The 20,760-nt window shown below is 40.4% G+C and overlaps 1 pseudogene; it reads left to right on the plus strand.

Annotated features, from left to right (window-relative positions):
• Positions 1 to 5,515: 5,515 nt before the first annotated feature.
• LOC132490497 (large ribosomal subunit protein uL22-like) lies at positions 5,516 to 17,309 on the plus strand (annotated as a pseudogene).
• The last annotated feature ends 3,451 nt before the right edge of the window (positions 17,310 to 20,760 follow it).

Genomic DNA, 20,760 nt, shown 5'->3' on the forward strand with positions numbered 1-20,760 from the left:
GACATCAAAAGTAGGAACACTGGGTTCCCTCTAGACATTAAGGAACTGTAAGAAATGAAAAAGATCATGGTTCAAGTTAGGGTCATCCAGGGCCTGAAGCTTATATGACTTGGGGGACTCTAAGAAAACAGAATAGAAAATATCTAATTACAAAATTCGATATAGGCCTTGGAAGGGATCAGTAAAGTGAGGGGCCTCAAAGCTGAGCTTTTTTACCTTCATAGTAAATGTGTTTCTGAGTCAAACAAATGTGGCCTAATAACTAAGTTTGTTTCTCTTGAATGTTCATGTTTGGACCTAAGTAATGCATTCACACGTTATCAACTCAAATAGTGCAGAAGAGCTTAGGATGAGAAACAGCATTCTCTGATCTCCAGCCCTCTTTATCTTTAGTTTCATTCCCAGAGACAAGCTATTTTAACTTTATCTTTCCTTTGCTATTTACCCTCAAAAGTCTAATAATACATGCTTATATTTTTTTCTCTGATTAAGCAAATTTACATAAGTATCTATTGGCTCCTTGCTGTGACAGATGAGAATTTATCTTATTTTATGCCACTTACTCCCAATATTTGGTAGTGATATTATTGTTTTTAGTTCTAGTCTTTAGTAACTTACACTAGTGACTAACTTTTGTTTTAGTCTCATGTAATTTAGAAATCGCTCCGTAATCTCAGTCCACTACCACTCAGTGTGATGCATCTCTTCTCTGCTGGCTTCTTTGTTGTTTCCTTTGTACAATAGGGTCATAGTACCTCTCCCTTCCAGCCCTGCCCCGCTTTGTGATTTCAGTCCTTGCCATCCTTCAAAGCCCAGATCAATTGTTACCTCATCCATAAATCCCAGCTGTTCCAATATACTTTGGTATCTCTCTCTGAATGCTTCTCAATTGTCTTCTGCAACACACAATTTAGTGCTTAATTATAAAGCTTATTGTTTGTTTTTGAGCCTAGCTCTCTCCTGCTCCCTGGAGCCAATCACTGTATCTCGTGCAAGGTTGGCTCTCAATAACTGTTCATTGAACTGAATCATTCTGTTCTCTAATTGTTTCAGGTTTTTGCATCTTACCTGTCTTACTAGATTAAAAACTTCATATGCTTTTGTATTTTCCTGTAGTTTTAAACACAGAGTAGACACTCAACAATACATAGTAATTCTGCTCTTTTGCTTCACCCACATTATCTTGTAGCATTTTTCCTGCATTTAGTGGAGGATAGTAGAGGGTAGGAGAAAATATCCTGTTTAGTGCTAATTCTGGGCTATATAAACTAAATATTTTTCCTGCCTTTCCTTTGGGAGCATAATTCTTTCTCTCCAATCACTCTCTAAGCTCCCAAGGATGTTGTTAAATGTGGTTTTTTTTTTTTTTTTTAGGTACAAAAGTGAGTACTTATTTAGACTGAGAAAAGAAATCACAATATTATAAATTATTAAAAGTTGAAAAAATTACAAATAATGCAAAATTTGAAAATAAGAAAGTATTTTCATTAATTAACTGCCAAGCATGCCTCTAAGTGTGGCTTTAAAAAATATCCTTTAAGGCAATTTTTGTGTGCAGAAAAGATTACTCAGAGGTTTTTTTTAAAAGAAGTTAATAACCCATTAATTGTTATGAATCCACAAATGTAACTTATTTTTTAGCTTTTAAGTTCAGTTTAAAAATCTTATTTTTCTGTTTATATAAGTCCAGCATATTTTAATCACTTTTAAGGGGGTCTTTGACTAATGCTTGGTCCCATTTACATATTTAAATAGCCTGAATTTTTTTTTTTTTTTTTTTTTTTTTTTTGCGGTACGTGGGCCTCTCACTGTTGTGGCCTCTCCCGTTGCGGAGCACAGGTTCCGGACGCGCAGGCTCAGCGGCCATGGCTCACGGGCCCAGCCGCTCCGCGGCATGTGGGATCTTCCCGGACCAGGGTACGAACCCGTGTCCCCTGCTTCGGCAGGCGGTCTCTCAACCACTGCGCCACCAGGGAAGCCCAGCCTGAAATATTTTAAATTTCATTTATAATTTAAATATGCTTGATTTTCTTTGTATAGACTATGATTTTCTTTTTAACTAACAAAACTCTTCCTAAGTACTTAAATAACTATTATTAATCTCACAAATCAAATTCACAGATATGGGAACACTAAAATCTCTTAAATCTTCCAATACTATAGTATTTTCACAATCACAATTCTAAATCAATAACTCAATTACATATTTTAAATTGGAACTACAAGGTTGAACTTTATTTGAAGAAGCCAAATTGTCACATGAATATTTAAAATTTCAAATTTGCTTATATCACTTAATATAAAATTATAAATATTACAGGTTTGATTTTATGAAACATTTATTCAATTAAAATTTAAAATTCGTGAAGATTAAAAGATGCTTATCCATTGTGGGAAAAAATGTGTTAGTCAGATGAGTTTTGGGGTTTGACTTCCTTCTTGATTTGGGGACTTGCCTTCTCAGCTTGTTGAAGGTACTTAATGCCTGGAGATGTTGGCTTGGACATCAAAAATCCTCATCTGGGACTAAAATGGTCTGGTGGAGCCCCTTTTCATACTTAACTGGGTGAATGGCCTCCATTTGGAGTGATCTCATAGCCGATGTCCACTGGATTCAACTAAAAATTTTTCTAGCTTTGTCTATATGGGAAGTCTGCTGTTTGACTTTTGTAGATGTAATTCTGTAATATCTAATTGTACCAAGCTAAGGCAAGGGCTCAGGTAGCAACCTTGCTTGATTGGACTTTTCATTTCTTTAGCCCTTAGGATATGTAAATATCTTTGCATCTAACTCTAAAGACCTTTGAACTGGAGAGAATCATGCATTCTTCTAATATATTTCTTATCTAGAAAATCCACAATTTCTACACATATTAAAATATCATCCATTTGAATTAGGGACATGTCTCTTGGCTGACTGGTTTGTGGTCACAATGTCTAAGAATATTTTGTTACCAAATGTGAACTGGGTATAGGTTTATAAAATAAAGTCTAGAAGTGGGCACTTTGTACAAACCAGTGATACTACTTTGCCCAGTTCTTCCATGCTGCAGGGGGGAACAGAAAGCTAACGATGGAGCAGTATGTGGCCCCAACTAAGTTGTTTACAACTGTAAAACGTCTATAAAAGGGCACAGCTGTGCTGCATCTGAAACTTTGTTTAGAGGTCAGGAGAGTGGCTTATGTCCTACAGGGTAGTTTTCATAAAATGGAGTGCATGTCTGCCTTGCTTAGGGTGGTATCCTCAATGCCCAGGACAATGCGATGTAGGCTAGTAATAAAAATATTTTGAATGGATGGATGGATGGATGGATGCCAGGCAGGTTGCACTAGGCAGGTCCTCTCCTGTGCATGTAAAGAACATATGTAGGAGACTGTCCATCTGGTTGCCGTTTGGCATGGAGCTAGAGCCCAGTAAACTGCAAAATTCATAAGTGGAACAGAAGAAGCTGATTCACTTGGGAAAGACTTGAGATGGTTTTATAAAAACTCAAGGTAATGCATCAGAACAATAACAATGACAACAAAGTAAAAGCCTTAGGACCTGGCTGTCATAGGCAAGGAGACCCTTAACTGTGCTTTTGACATAATGAGTATGATGTATGAATTACATTTCAAAAAAGTGATCCTGATTTTCTCCAGTCAGTCTCTGATATTTTCTTGTGAGCACAGATGGGTGTAACCTATGCCTACAACACCAGTGAGGATGGGCACGCAGGCAGGACGCTTTGTCCTTGCTTGTGGTCGCTGAAATAGCAAGTTTTCAGTCTAGTTTTTCTCCCTAGACTCTCTTAAATGCCATACCAAGTAACACTGTAGACAGGAAGCTAAAGCAGCAATGGAGATTCTCTCGAACACAGCAGATGGGCTCCTATTTTCTTACTGTATTTCCTGCTGTATAGTTATGGGGGAAAAACAATTGAAAGAGGAACAAACATAAAATAAAATCTGTGCTATCCATAGGCAAAGAAATACATGAATTTTGTGGGGTGTTGTGTAAAGAGGAATCATAGGAGTTACATGGTAGGGTGTATGTGTAGGGGAGAGAGATTAAAAGGCATTTCTTAGGTGGACATAGGATTTTAGGAGCTGCTAAATCAGAAAGAAGATGGTGCCTTAGTTACAGGGTTGGATCTGAGGGGTTGTGGAAGGATTGAATGAATGGGGCCTTGGAAGGTACGGAGGCGACTGCTGGGCAATGAGAGAACTTATTTTTGTTAAGAGGCATTAGTCTTTAATGTTGAGGGGATTGGAAAAGGCTTGGATCTTAAATCATATCAAAGATCTAACCAACAAGTATTTTTTGGAGCACCAGTTGTGTGTAAGGCACCGGCACATTCTGTATTTTCTCCTTATGTTCACAATTGCTTCTGCCGAAATGAACGTGGGTGAAAAAAGAAGAGTTAGACTATCTCTGCGTGTCTTTGGCCATTTTGGTCAAGGGAGCACAGATAGTCCAAGACCGAGCCAGCCTGGAGAAAACAACGTATTTGCGGCCTCTCCTCCATTACCAGTTTTATTCTTTTAAACTAAAACTTAAGTACTATGACATACCATAACACTCCCCACAGCTCTTCACAGTAGGGCAATTACTGAAATGTTTTCTTTCCCATTATGCCGCCGAAAAGCAGGGAGGTGGTGAGGGAGGCAACAGGAGCAGACGATATTTAATTCGTTTTAGAAGGGTGCCGTGGGAATAAAGATATCTTTCTTTTCCCCTGAGGTTTAAATACACGGACACAACCAAAAAATGCAGGAGTGATGCTGCACCCCAAACAAGCCCACACGTCCCCACTAATGAAGTTATTTTAATCTAATGAATAGAAGCCACGAACTAAATGGCACAGCAGCGACTCAGGCAGTGATTCCACTGAAGCAACTGCATAGCCGGTGCTGCCTTGCGGGGACAAGCAGAGCCTTTCCGCTTCCTTGCAAGCGATGCGCTGTTTGCACTCTGGCCCTGGCTGAGGAGGCCTGAGATTTCGGCTTTGCCTGGAAGTCTCCCAAAGGCGACTGGACCTCCTGTACAGCGCCACCTTTTCCCTGGAGAAACCTGTGGCTTTTAGCAACCAGAGAATGTTGAGTGGGGTCCCCAGGGCGGTGGGTTTCCCCAGCTGGCCTAGAGTCTGGGGTAACAGACTGTTTATGAAGACGAATGCCAGCTTCCTTGACCTTGATAATGATAGATGGAAAAAGTTCATGGTGTTATTCTGTGTTGTTTTGACATGAGATCAAAGATAACCTGCATTCCATCTCAAGAGAGTGAGGGCTCTTTTGGAAATGTTTCGAGAACAGTTTTTCAGCCTTTACCATTTCATTTGAGTTTTCCCTTTAAAACTACCTTTTTTGCTTCCTGCCCTTGTTACAGGAATAAAAGAAAAAAAAAAAAGTCAGTTGACCACAACGATAGGCTAGTGCATGTTAATGTGGAAAAAACCAAGGATTTTGGAGTAACAGGTTTTCCCCCTCTCCATCTGAAATTAGAGCCTGCCTGTGAAAACTTTCGTAAGCCGAAATGGCGTAAAGAGAAGAGGCAAACACCTTAGGACACACCTTGCTAACGGATACACAAAATAAATTGAGATAAAAGCACAGATGCTCACAGACAGAGTTCAAAGCTATGGCGGCTGGATGCCGAGATGCTGAGTGTGGTTCTCTGGGAAGGAGCCCGGCAGCACTGCTCTCCCCACTTGGGTTGCATGCTGCCTCTCTCACAGCTCGCTGCAGAACAAATGCTGGACGCTAATAGCGAAAATCCTCTTCAGATTTCTTTCGGTTAGCAAAAACAGGTACTAATGTAGGTCTTCGTAAAAGCGGAGTGGCATAAAGCAAACTTTCCAAAACTGGGGGATACCTGTTTTCTACCTAGCTGGGCTGACCACTGGGTTCTACCACTGGTCACTGGTTTGGGGACCATGGGCAAGCCCTGTTTCCTCATCTGTACCCTAGAGATAATAATGCGGATTCACTAAGATAGTTTATGAAAAGTGCAGATCGAGTTGAAAAAGATCAAGGAAAGATCAGTTTCCTTGGTTGAGAGGTGCTTACTCCATTTACAGTGGACATCCCTTACTTTCTAGATGCCTCTGTGGCAGGGGATTCCCATCTTGTCACTTAGGCAGGAAGATTCCTTCTTATTATGTGGGTTGCAGGGGTGCGGGAAGATTTCTCTTCTCACTGCTGTGACAGTGAGGGTTACGGGAGTCCCTTTTCACGCCTTTAATATGGATGGAAAAGGGGGGAAAGAAAACACGTGGAAAGGTACCTCTGGGCAACGTGGTTCAGAGGTTCATGGGACTGGAAACAGACTGTCTTCTTTTTTTTTGCGGCACGCGGGCCTCTCGCTGTTGTGGCCTCTACCGCTGCGGAGCACAGGTTCCGGACGCGCAGGCTCAGCGGCCATGGCTCACGGGCCCAGCCGCTCCGCGGCATGTGGGATCTTCCCCGACCAGGGCACGAACCCGCGTCCCCTGCATCGTCAGGCGGACTCTCAACCACTGCGCCACCAGGGAAGCCCCAGACTGTCTTCTTTTTTTTTTTTTTTTTAATTCTTTTTTTTTTTTCTCTTCCATTTTTTTTTATTAGTTTCTGCTTTATAACAAAGTGAATCAGTCATACATATACATCTGTTCCCACATCCCCTCCCTCATGCATCTCCCTCCCTCCCACCCTCCCCATCCCTCCCCTCCAGGCAGTCACAAAGCACCGAGCTGATCTCCCTGTGCTCTGCGGCTGCTTCCCACTATCTATCTACCCTACGTTTGGTAGTGTATATATGTCCATGCCTCTCTTTCGCTTTGTTACAGCTTACCCTTCCCCCTCCCCATATCCTCAAGTCCATTCTCTAGTAGGTCTGTGGCTTTATTCCCGTTTTACCCCTAGGTTCTTCATGACATTTTTTTTCTTATATTCCATATATATGTGTTAGCATATGGTATTTGTCTTTCTCTTTCTGACTTACTTCACTCTGTATGACAGACTCTAGGTCTATCCACCTCATTACAAATAGCTCAGTTTCGTTTCTTTTTATGGCTGAGTAATATTCCATTGTATATATGTGCCACATCTTCTTTATCCATTCATCCGATGATGGACACTTAGGTTGTTTCCAGCTCCGGGCTATTGTGAATAGAGCTGCAATGAACATTTTGGTACATGTCTCTTTTTGAATTATGGTTTTCTCAGGGTATATGCCTAGTAGTGGGATTGCTGGGTCATATGGTAGTTCTATTTTTAGTTTTTTAAGGAACCTCCATACTGTTCTCCATAGTGGCTGTACCAATTCACATTCCCACCAGCAGTGCAAGAGTGTTCCCTTTTCTCCACACCCTCTCCAGCATTTATTGTTTCTAGATTTCTTGATGATGGCCATTCTGACTGGTGTGAGATGATATCTCATTGTAGTTTTGATTTGCATTTCTCTAATGATTAATGATGTTGAGCATTCTTTCATGTGTTTGTTGGCAGTCTGTATATCTTCTTTGGAGAAATGCCTATTTAAGTCTTCTGCCCATTTTTGGATTGGGTTGTTTGTTTTTTTGCTATTGAGCTGCATGAGCTGTTTATAAATTTTGGAGATTAATCCTTTGTCAGTTGCTTCATTTGCAAATATTTTCTCCCATTCTGAGGGTTGTCTTTTGGTCTTGTTTATGGTTTCCTTTGCTGTGCAAAAGCTTTGCAGACTGTCTTCTTGACATCAGTTCTGTGCTTCTGCAGGTGGGAGTGCTGGTCTATTTCTAACACATGCTTTACTAAAGGCTGGTTCCCATTCCTTCTGCACTGTCTCCCCAGAAATCTTTAAATATCAGTAATATCAACGCTGTGCTGGGTTCTTGCTCCTGTACCTCTCCTCTTCTCAGGAGTTATGGGTCTTAAGTTCCACTTGCAGGATATGCCAATGATGTGGAAACAATCCTGTTTTTTAGATAAGGGAGATTTAAGAAACTTACCTCAATCCTCACATATAGCACATGCAGTAGTAACACTCTCCTCCTTGTGGAGCTTGCTGCCTGATGGGAAGAATTGAGTAAGTGGACACGACTGTGATGCAGGAGAAGCTCTGGGCCTTCAGCAGGCTTGGAACTTCTGGGAGGAGATGTAGAGTTGGCTGTTGGGTTTAAAGTGTTCCTATTTAGAAGGTAACTCCAGGCACGATATACAGATTTTGAAGCATTGCCATGTGTTTAGTAATTGAATCCAGGGGAGCTGATGACATCGCCTAGGAAGGAAGGAGAGAGCTGTGGTTCTCAATCTTGGCTACATATAAGAAAACTTTGGGGATCCTACCTCCATAGATTCTGACTTCCCTGCGCCACCAGGGAAGCCCTATGCTGAATTTTATCAGATGCTTTTCCCACATCTATTAAAATAGTCTCATGGTTTTCTTTTTAAAATCTGTTAATGTGCTGAATGACATGACAAATTTTCTAATGTTAAACTAGCCCTGTGTTCCTTGGTTACAAGCAACTTGGTCATGGTATATTATCTTTTATTTCCACTGTTCCATTTGACTTTGCTAGTGTTTTATTTAACATTTTTGCATCTTTATTCATGAATTAGAAACCAGAAAGTTACCCTTCTCCTAATGCTGGCATGGTTTGGGGGTCAGGACTATTCTGGTTCTGTAACATGACTTGGGGGCATGTTTCTTCTTTTTATATTTCCTGGAAGAAATTGGAAAAGATAAATGATTTCTTCCTTCAAAGTCTGGGAGAATTTTTGTGTAAAGCCATCTGAGCCTAGTGTTTTCATTGTAGGAATATTTTAAAATGCTGTGTCAATTTCTTTAAGAGTTGTAACACTATTCAGGCTTTGCATTTTTGCTTAAAACAATCTCAGGAAGTTGTGTTTTTCTGGCTCTCAACCTCCCTTATTCCTGCATCTATTTCAAATACCTTTCAACCAGATTTCCTATCTTCATTTCTTTTAATTAACATTGACTCTCAACACACTGAAAGGTGGTTCTACTTCCTCTGAAGCTGCTTTGACAAGGTTGCTAATGGAACTCCAGGATGCCAACTCCAAAGGATTCTTTTTAGTTCTTTTTTTCTTTTGACCTTTATGCTTTGAGACTGGGTCATTGCTTCCAGAAACTTTCTACTCCTTGGCTTCTGTGACAAAATTCTTTTCTGATCTCTGCCTGTCTCTAATCCTATTCTAAAAATCCCATTCATAAACTCCTTCCTCTTTCTCTCCTACCTTGTGAATACTGACACTTTCAGATTTTCATTCTAAGTTCACTGCTCTTTTCATTCTATACAATCTCCTCAGATCATCTTATCTACTCTAATGATTTAAACACTACCCAGGGTAGGCCTAGGTTTTGTGGGGTCTGAAGCTTATACAACTTTGGGGTCTCTCTTTAAGGAAAAGAATGCAAAATTAAGCACAGGGCCTCATCCAGAAAGTAAATTGCCTGAAACTTAAGCTTTATTAAAATTACAGTAAATGTATCTTTGTCTACATCTGTAGATAGATGATTCCCAAGTTGACATACCTTCTTTGACCTCATTCTTAAACTTAAGGTTTGTAAGCTAAATGACTTATTGGACTTACTCCCACAGTGGGACTTAAGTTGTCCCACAGTGTGGAGGTTTTAAAACATGGCCCCCGAATTATTTGACACGTCTCCCATTGAGAATTGGGGTTTATGTCCCTCTCTTTGAGTCTGGGCTTTGCGACTGCCTGACCAATAGAATGTAGTGGAAGTGGCATGCTGCCACGTTCTGCGCCCAGGCCTTAGGAGGCTGACAGCTTCTACTTCTCATGTTTAGGAATGTTTGCTTTTGGAACCCAGGCACCCTTTTGTGAAAGTCAGGTAGCCACATGAGAGCCCACCGAGGTCCTGGTAGGCAACCAGCATGGACTTTCCAGGCAAATGAGTGAGCGATCTTGGAAGTGAATCCTCCAGCTCCCATTCAAGCTGCCCTAGTTGACACCACGTGGAGCACAGAAGAGCCCCCCTGAGCTCTGCCCAAACTGCAGATTGGCGAGATAAAAAAAAAGATTGTGATTTCAAAACTTTGAGTTTGGGGATGGTTTGTAACAGAGCAATAGATAGGTAGAACACACAGCTACATCAACTTACTCCTTCCCCTATATGCCCAATCATAATTAGTGACAGTATCAGTGACCCTGTCACCCTTACATTATATGAGCATTCATTCTAACTTTTTCCTATTCCTTCTTTCCTCATATTCAATGCATCACTAAGTCATGTAGTTTCAGATTTTGGCTCTTAGGTATTTCTTCCATCTACTTCCTTTTCTCTGTCCCTTTGTAATGCTCTCTGTATCTCTTGATGTTTTGCAGAAGACTCCTCGTATATTTTCCAGCATCAATTTTTGTCCTGCTCAAAAGCCATTCTCTGCACTGCCACAGAAATGTTCACAAAATAAATTCCAACCATGCTACTTCTCTGCTTAAATCCTTTTGATGAAATAAATGGAAAATAATAAAGATATGGTATAATTATATCATTTCTCTACTGAAGAAAGACCTAAGTTTTCAGATTTAAAAATCACAACACTAACATATAGTTAACTTCTTATAAAATTTCCTACAGATGTCCTAACCTTCATTTTGCCCTCACCTCTGCTTCCATCAAACAACCACAACAGTAACAATGTTTTACCTACAATAGATTAAAAAGCATGGTGCCTTGGATTTCCAATCTGCCAGTGGTAGAAAATAAAAAACAATAGAACAATGTCTGTGGGATTTGAGGGGGTATAGTAGTTAGTCAAAATTTTAATACCCAGCTAAATCGCCATTTGTAGGTGAGAGAAATAGAAGTGCAAGAGCTTTAAAAGGAATATCACCCACATATGCTTTTTATTTATTTATTTATTTATTTATGGCTGCGTTGGGTCTTGGTTGCTGCGTGCAGGCTTTCTCTAGTTGTGGTGAGCAGGGGCTGCTCTTTGTTGTGGTGTGTGGGCTTCTCATTGCGGTGGCTTCTCTTGTTGCGGAGAATGGGCTCTAGGGTGCACGGGCTTCAGTAGTTGTGGCTCATGGGCTCTAGAGCACAGGTTCAGTAGTTGTGGTGCACAGGGCATAGTTGCTCTGCGGCATGTGGGATCTTCCCGGACCAGGGCTCAAACCCATGTCCCCTGCGCTGGCAGGCGGATTCTTAACCACTGTGCCACCAGGGAAGTCCCACATATGCTTTCTAAAAGTAAAAATGATTCTCTGTGTTATTTTAGTCTATCTTGTCCTATTTACAATGAAATGTTCTGTGCCCAGTTATGTCATGAGATAGGATAATATTGCAATAGCTACTATACTGTAGCAATGATAATTATAGTAGCATTAGTTAACACTTTCCAAATATCTAATAGTTCAGCAACACTGTAAGATAAATTGAGTTCTGAAGGCTAGTTTAGGGGGACTAACTGCTATTTTAAAATCTTATTTCAATGAGAAAATTTATTTCCAACTTCCATACATCTAAGTTAATTTTTGGAGCATAATGTAGAAATATCTGAAGTACTTTGTCTTTCTGTCATACAAATGATATCTTGGGTTTGAAGATATTACAGTATAGCCAAAATTCATATTCTTGGTATTTAAAAGACACATATATTTATGAAAATGTTAAAGAATGTTTTCTTGAAAAACATTCATTTTATTCCTTGTAATTTCTCCAAAACAGTCAAATGTTTTGAGATTAGATTCTGAGTCTGTTTCAAAGTGTGACACCCAAGAATTGGCTTCATTTTGACATTAACTGGCATTTCTTTTTGTTTCCAGGTTGCCTTGGGTCTGAATTATCATAGCAAATGACTCTCTTAAATCAGTAGGAGGCAGGTATGGAGATTTATAAAGTGATAATATTAATACTTCAACACGATAAAGAATTTAATACTTGGAGTATCAAATAACAGTTATGTATGGTACCAGTGACTTTCCCAGAATCACATTTTAATTACAGGAATATCTGGGTATTACGCATTTGCTTTTTTCTCAGGTTGTTACCACAGAGGTAGTTATGTTGGAGTGTGTGTATGTGTTTGCAGGTGACATAATTCTAAACCAGATTCCACATCCAATCCAGAGATACTTTTACCAGGTAATCTGGTAACAGGTGTAACAGACAGGAACAAATGAAGGTGGGTACAACTACCCCCATGGTGAGGAATGTTGTATGTAAATGGGTCGTAGATTGAACCTTGCTTTTTAACTTTTCCTCTTTTAAAATTCTTCTTGTTCATAAGTCTGGGAGAAAGAGGAAAAAAGATAACTAGTTGTTTCTTAGTGTGTACATCCTTTTAAAAAACATGGGAAGTTGTAAAAGCTATTGTATGTTTTTCTAAGGACTTAAGTTACTAGAAATCTTGAGAAAGTTTTGTTTTTGGAGCAGTTAATGTTTGCTCTCCATTAAACAGATGGAAAGAAGAGAAGGGTTGAAGGAACTGTGTCAAATGTCAAATGACCCTATTGTCAGGGTCCTGGGTTGAAGTGGTTGCAAGGACCAGGTATTCAGCAGGCACAGCTCCTGAGTTAGGCATTGGTCTCATATTTTCCTCCCTTTTAGTTGTGAGTCTTAGAAAAAAAAAAAAATCTGGACAAGGAAGAGCCAGGCAGGATGGATCACGCAAAGAAAGGAAGATCTCATCCTACAACTTAATTTGGTTTCAACATAACCTCAGTGAAACCACAAAAGATTTATGTAACCTGAGATTTCTTGTGCCTGGGGTCTGTCAGTTCCTGGTTCTATGCAACCTAGAAAAAAATCCTAAAATTCTAACGTTATTTTGGTAAGTCCCCACAGTCATCTCTTAACCATAATGTGACTGCATAAAACATGAATGTTGGAGGGTTTTCTGGGTTTGTCAGCTGCGGCTCGTTTTCTTTCTTCCAATCTTCTCAGTGATCGTCATCATTATTGTCTAATCGACTCTAAGTCTTCTACTCCCTAGTCACACGAAAAGTATGTTGTAGGCAGGTTACTTGAAAACTGTGAAGCTTGAAAGTAATTATATGAATCGTACTATCTTTAACCTCACCTTACTGTGTAAGCAGCTAGTTTGCTTAGCTGTTTGTTAATAGTCTAGGGTTATCCATGCGTGCTACTGTTCTGCCAAATTTTAAGCTTAATCCCCATATTATCATATTGATACTTTGGCCAAACTACTAGCCATGACCTTATACTGATTTATTTCTGCCAACACTGGACTTCCTGAGTCCAGACAGTTTAAGTAACTCATTAGAGAATCTCAAAAACCTTCTTGAGGTATTCCTTAAAAATCTTAAATGGTTCAAGTAAACTTGATTAGATAAAATTCTTGTGGTTGAAATTTTGTTGATATATAGCTCATACTTATCCAGAGAAGTACTAAGCAAATTTGTGTTTCACTGTGTGGCCCTTTAACAAAGAGACTTACCTAAGTCAACTGTGGCTTGACTGCTGAAATGGGGCTCTGCTTGGCTGAGGTAGTGCGTACAATCGCAGGCAAGGCGTTATGGGGTTTAGGCATCCAATTATCAAAGGTGGGAGGAAACCTGTACTTTCTCTATGCTGTTCCATGAGCCATTAAAACTTATTTTCCTTGCATAAAAGGGTAACATTTTAAAAATTGGACTACAGGGTGGCAAGAGCATCCTTGATCTAGATCAGGCCGAGGGTAGGTAATAGGTGCTGTTGTCACATCTGGGGCACATACTCTGTGCCTAGTAATTTGAGATTTACAAACATTACCTCTAAAACTTACACCAGTGTAGGTGTAATCAGCACCATCTTATAGGTCAGGAGGATGGTCCCTGGAAAAGAGTGGTGGAGGGACAGAAACCTGAATGCGCAAGTCGTCTCTTGAAATGGCTGTAAAAAAAATTTACTGAATTAACTGGAAGTGATGAGCCAGAGGTGACTAGATCACATTTCCTGCGTCAAAAAGTATGGTGCAGGCTTCCCTGATGGCGCAGTGGTTGAGAGTCCGCCTGCCAATGCAGGGGACACGGGTGCGTGCCCCGGTCCGGGAAGATCCCACATGCTGCGGGGCGGCTGGGCCCGTGGGCTGTGGCCGCTGAGCCTGCGCGTCCGAAGCCTGTGCTCCACAACGGGAGAGGCCACAACAGTGAGAGGCCCACGTACCGCAAAAAAAGGAAAAAAAAAAAAAAAGTATGGTGCTTGACAAAGAAACAAAGGTGGGCTTTAGGAGGAAAAAAAGATTTTATGTTTTGCACACCAGTGGTTGAGATTTGTGAAATTAGTGTCTACAACATATGTACCTTTATGTGGATCTTTACTGTGACTACGTGGTAAGCTCATTAAATACTTATTGAGTATCTACAATGTGCATGGCACTTTGCTAAAGTAGGGGCTTTCATTAGTTGTTCATGGTCAAATTATTTGAGGGCCTTTCTCTTCCTACCTGTGTGTCTGGGAACTCCTATTCATGCTTTAAGAAGCAGCTCATCCTTTGTCTCCTCTTTGAAGCCCTGCCTGAATGCACCAATCAGACATTAGTCAACCCCTCTGCTGTAAATTTTTGTCTATAGTACACCTTCTATGTAACTTATCCCGCTGACTATGTTTATTTGTTAATATTCCTGTCTCTTCCTGCTGGATTGTGAATTCTGTGCCACAGGGACTAGTTCCTTCCCCATTCCCTCCCAACAGACACACTAATTCCCCGGTGGTTATGTCAGCCTGGCTCTTAGTAGCAACATAGCAGTTCAATAAAACTTGCTCAATGCATGAGTGACTGTATACCAGTGAAGCGGAAAGTTATTCTCCTTCAAAGGCACGCACAGTTAGAAGAGGTATGACTAACTGAGCCCTTGCTGCCCCATACTTTACCTACATTATCTAATTGAATCTTACTGCAACTCTATTAGGTTGCTATTATTTCATTGGCTCCTTCTACAAGGCTATGCTCACAGATACTAAGTAGTAAGCCCAACATCGCTGAGCTAGTAAGTAGTGGAACAGGAAAGGAACCTAGTCTGCCTGACTCTGAAGCCATGCTTATTCCACTGAGTTACACTGAGTCTCATAAAAAAAGGATGACTGACATCTTAACCTATGACCTATTTGCTTCTTTACATTTTTTCAACAACATATAATAGCGTATTGTACAAACACTGACTTTCCCAGCACTGGGAACATGCCACCTATTAGTATGTCATTGGAGAGAGAATATCTCAGTATCCTTTCAGTATAATAATATGCTCAGCATCCACCAAGCTTTCAAGCATGCTAAAGAGGAGGGCACACACAGTGTCTGAAATGTCCTTAGAGCTTCAGATTTTAGGCTCAAGAGATTCCAGGAAAATGCCCAAGTGCCTCGTGGATGTGACAGGTAGATTTGAGTGTGTTTATTCTGATAAACCTTATCCCAGAAAAATCTGAGGTAAGTTCTCAGTTCCTCAATAGGGAGAGATACGCAGCCTGGAAGATAAACATGGAAGACAGATGCCCTTGCAGGAGACTTCCATGGGATGGAGGATATTAACTCAGGGAAATTGTGAGCTCTCATTTGGATAAAAGGTTCCCCCAGGGCAGGGATGACATGTCTCCCCATAATTCCTGACTCACAGTGTGAGGTGCTCATCACACCTGCTCCGTAAGTTTTTTGCTGACGAAGCACTATCCGTTGTCATATACGTCAGCTAGAGCCCTATCCCAAAAGGATATCGTCATGAAAAAAAATTGAGTACTCCAGATTTGAAAATAAGGTATAGATTATGCTCAGGAAGCTTAAGGGAGAGGAGATGCTGTGGGAATCAGAATATCTGCATACAAATTTAGACATCATCTTTTAGAGAGATTGTAACAGCTTGGAGGAGAAATCGGCATGGCTCTATTAATAGTTAGTGAAATGGCAGGGCATACACTCTGTAGAATAGCTCCATATGGTGAGAGGGAAGACATCTTTTATTACCACACATTCCCCAACAGCTAAACTGATAGCCTTGTAGTGAAGAGCTACCAAAGGCACACTACAAAATGACAAAAGCCCCACAGCACACTGAACTGCTAGATTGTATTCTTGCTCTGCAGAGAGCAGGGAAATCCCACTTATAATGTAATCACATCCACGTGTTGTCCCGTGTGTGTGACGTTCAGCCTACCGCCTGAGATTCTACAGCTGAAATCAAAGGGAACTGGGCATATGTCTGAAGGCAGGAAAGGAAATACAAGGAGAACCACAATTTCTCATAAACCAGCCATAAAAGGTCCTTTTCCTTACCAAACCTATTAATCTATTTAGCTCTTTGAATTAATCCATTTGATTTTTTGAAATGATAAAAATATTTAAGAATCTTGGAAGCACCAAGGAAAGGATCAACTTTCCTTTTTAAATCAAGAATGCTAAGATCATTGCAGATATATGACATTAACATTAAATATTATTTTTGTTTCAAAAGCTATGCATAGTGATTTATAGAAATAATTTAAAAAGACAAGAAGTTTTAAGAAATACTGATATTCCCACCCCTAATAGATAATTACTCTTAAAAATTTGGTGAAAATAATTGTGGACCCGTGAAAATGGGCCTATGCTGTGAATATTGTTTTATAACATTTTTTTCACTTGTAAATACATTGGGAACAAATCTCCATGACAATATATGTTTTTTAATTAATTAAGATGACATAAGACAAGCACAAATATTGTATCATATCAAGGCATGTATTTTAATGTCATTTTTAATGTCTGTATAGTATTCCATTCTACGGGCATATCATAATGTATGTAACTAGTGTTTTGTTTTTAGAAATACAAGATTTTGCTTTTCTGGTAAACGGCTTGAGGTGACCTCTAAAAATAGTTTGCTATTCATTTGACCCAGATAACTGCACAAAATCATGCAAATCAAGAGCTTCAAATCTTCGTGTTCACTTTAAAAACACTCGTGAAACTGCCCATGCCATTAAGCATATGCATATCTGAAAAGCCACCAAGGATGAAGGATATCACTTTACAGAAGCAATGTGTGCCATTCTGTCGCTACAGTGATGGAGTTGACAGGTGTGCCCAGGCCAAACATTGGGGCTAGATGCAGGGTTGGTGGCCCAAATAGAGTGCTGAGTTTTTACTGCACATGCTCAAAAATGCAGAGAGTAATGCTGAACTTAAGGGCTTAGATTGAGTACATCCAAGTGAACAATGCCCCCAAGGTGCAACGTGGGACTTAACAGAGTTCATGGTCGGATCAACCCATACACGAGCTCTCCCTGCCACATCGAGATGATCCTTACTGAAAAAGAACAGATTGTTCCTAAATCAGAAGAGGAGGTTGCACAGAAGGAAAAGATATCCCAGAAGAAACTGAAGAAACAAAAACTTATGGCCCGGGAATAAATGCTGCAAAAAAATAAATGCAAATAAAAGTAAAAGAAAAAAAAAAGAAGTACAAAATTTCCCCACATTTTCTCCTACTGTTATAAACAATGGGCAAAAGAATTATCAATGGACATATATCTTTACACTAAATTTATTTATTTATTTATCTCTAATTTATTTCCTTAGGATTAGTTACTACAATTGGCATTACTGGGTTACGTGAGATGAGCTTTCTGAAGCCTTTCCTCATTGCTTCCAGAGTGGCTATGCCCAGCTATACTCCCACCCACAGTGCATAAGCGTGTATGAAGGAGGGGTTGGGGTTTCGTATAAAAGTTTCAAAGAGTTTTTTCTCCAGAAATTATGTGTATTTTTTCAAGCATGAATTGCATGATTCATATCCTTTGATTTTGTTTTTTTCAATTGGGGTGTTTGCATTTTATTTTTAATTTACAAAATCTCTTTGTGTGGTGATTAATACCTCTTTCATCTGACATATATGAAGGAATTCCCATTCTGTCATTTGCTTTTGAAATGTGTGTGTTTATATACAGTCAACCTCATTATTGATGGATTCTGCATTTGCAAATTTGCCTACTCACTAAAATTTCCTTGTAATCCCAAATCAATATCTGTGGTGTTTTCTGTGGTCATTTGTGGACATGTGCAGAGCAGTGAAAAATTTGAATCGCATGACTCGATAATTCCCAGCTAAGGTCCAATAGGGCAACCTTCAACCTTCTTGTTTCACATCTCATACTGTAAATGAGTGTCCTTTTCACAGTCTGTTTAGTGCCATGTTTTTCACATTTTGATGCTTTTTGTTGGTGATTTCACTGTTTAAAATGGCCCCCAAAAGGTAGTGCTGAAGTGCTGTCTAGTGTTCCTCAGTGCAAGAAGGCTGTGATGTGCCTTGCAGAGAAAATACATGTTAGATAAGCTTTGTTCAGGCATGAGTTATAGTAGCTGTTGGCCATGGGTTCAGTATTAATGAATCAACAGTGTATATTAAATAAGATCTCTTTAAACAGTAATATGTATAAGGTTATGTATTAATTGGTTGACAAAAATGTTGGGGTCAGAGGCTTGCAGGAATCTAGGCATATATTTCCCCCAGGAGCAATGCTCCGGTATTTGCTAATTCAGTGTTCGTGGTGACATTATAGAACATTAACTACAGGATATAGCAATAATTGAATACATATATATATATTTTTTCTTCTTCTTCACATGTAGACACTTATAGTTTTTATCTACTCAAATATTTCAATCTGTTCTTTGTGGACTGTGACTTGGTGTTGTGCTTGTTACTGGGAGAACATTTATTCTCTACTCTTCATATTTTTCATGTGGGAGGGCCTCTACCAGAGTAACACACCTGGCTCCCCTTTGGGCTGACACTTACCTGAGTGGTGAATTTGGGAGAAGAGACAGCTACCTTTGCCCTTGGCCTTGAGTCTCTCCTCTTTCTGCAAACAGCACACATCCTTTGATCCTTGTTTTATAGGGTGTCTGCCCAAAGGTGCAGGCCTGCAGGTGGTCAGCACTGCCTGTAACTGGGAAAGTCAACTTCTGGGGTACAGTATGAGCAGGTCCCTTGTCATTACTGACTTAAATTATGTTCCCTGACATCTGCTATATCAGTGAAAATGTTCATCATCTCTCTGACTCTGGGGTCTATCTCTCAGTTGGTTACAAACTAAAGTAGGGAAATAAGGAGTGTTTTTGTAGTAGCCCTCTTCTCTTAAAACGTGCTTTTTACTTTAAAAATTATGTAAGTATTCACATATGGTTTCTTCTAGTTCTTCTTTGGCTCTTCTTTTACTCTGAACTTTTCGTTTCAGAGTAGCTGATATTGCTGTTGGATTTCTCTGTTTCTAAATAAGGCACTGCCATCCAGGTAAAAGGAAGCAGATCCTGTTAGCCCCAGTACCTGTAGTGGGGACTGTTCTTCTCTTGTTCCTACCAGCCTTATTTTCTGAGGTCTGAGTCTAGCTCCTATTTACCTTGGCTTGATATCAGACAGGATTTTTAATCTTGATTCTTGAAGTGTTTGACACTCAGCCTGTTTCGACATGGCCACTGTCTCTTATTCCCATTGACTCTGTTCTTTGAAATTCATGTTTCTGCCCCTCCTTTCCTGCATCGGTATCCCTTAGATCTTAGGTGTTTGACTCAGATTTGAGCCAAAGTATAGTGACTCTGTTCAAACTTAGTCTCAAAGTTCCAGATTTCTATTTCCTAAGGTCCTATTAACTTCACATTGATTTTTTTCCCCTAAATGCCATCACCCATTGCTTTGTGTGCCAGGTGGCAGCAGCTTGTGTACTCTTGCCTTGTAGGATATAAACATAACACATATGCCCAGTTCTGCTCAGGTACTGCGATGGCTTTGTAGATGTCATAGATCTCTTGCATGGGATCCAGCTATGGGGTATGTGGACAGCTGCCCTCTCTAGCTCGTTGGGATTACCATGGTGGGTATCACCACTCCAGGGAGGGGATGGAAGGCACTAAGGCAGTGCATTAAGGAAGAACAAGCTAGGACTAGTACTCAATTCACCTGTCATTACCAATACTGAATCAGAAACCTGGCCTGTGGCACATACTTTCAGTGACACTGGGCATGGATATGCTTTTTCTGTCAATCAAACTATACTGCTGCCCAGAAGGGTCCTAAGAACACCACCATCAGAGCCATGAGTGGCTACACTCAGATTTGGGATGGGTTCATGTGGCTTACTCCAGCTTATGGACATATGGGCACTCGTGCACCCCTGTGTTGGGAACAGAAAAACCAATTCAATGGCATGAGGGATATGGGATGGATATCACCGGAACTGTGCAGTCATTCTGTCCCATTAAAGGATAGTGACTGTTTGGCGCTGACTGGTTGTGCTGTCCAGGTATTTATTAGGTAGCTGTGAAGGGGACCCAGTGGTTGTGTGGCACAAATCTTTGGGCATGGCTTCCACCTGGATGGTTGGACCCCTGTACCCTGGGTTTTCCCTGGGCACAGGGGAGAATCTGCCCCACGGTAATAACAATTGCTGACCTCCCTCTCCTCAAGGCCAGATGGGTATGCTCTGTTTTCTACTGGTGTGATCATTTGGCCACCGTCTATCTCCCCTCCACTGTCCTGGAGGACATTGTAGCACACATAGAAGCCCTTACTAAATCCACCCAGCAAGACTTAAATGGTAGCCGGCAAAGCTTGTCCTTACTGAATGCTGAAATGTCTCTAGTGAGAAAAGCTGTCCTCCAGAATAAAATGGCCTTGGACATTATCACTGCCTTGCAAGAAGGCACCTGTGCCATTATTCAAGCAGAATGTTGTGTGTTCATGCCTGATGAGTCGGCTAAGGTATCATCTTTATTAAATCACACGAGGACACGGGTAAAAGCCCTGAGTGATCCAACCCCCAGCCTAGGGGACTTAATAAATCAGTGGTTCTGATCATGGGGCTCT

This window comes from Mesoplodon densirostris, chromosome 5 (genome assembly GCF_025265405.1).
Source record: "Mesoplodon densirostris isolate mMesDen1 chromosome 5, mMesDen1 primary haplotype, whole genome shotgun sequence".
In the NCBI taxonomy this organism is placed as follows: Eukaryota; Metazoa; Chordata; class Mammalia; order Artiodactyla; family Ziphiidae; genus Mesoplodon; species Mesoplodon densirostris.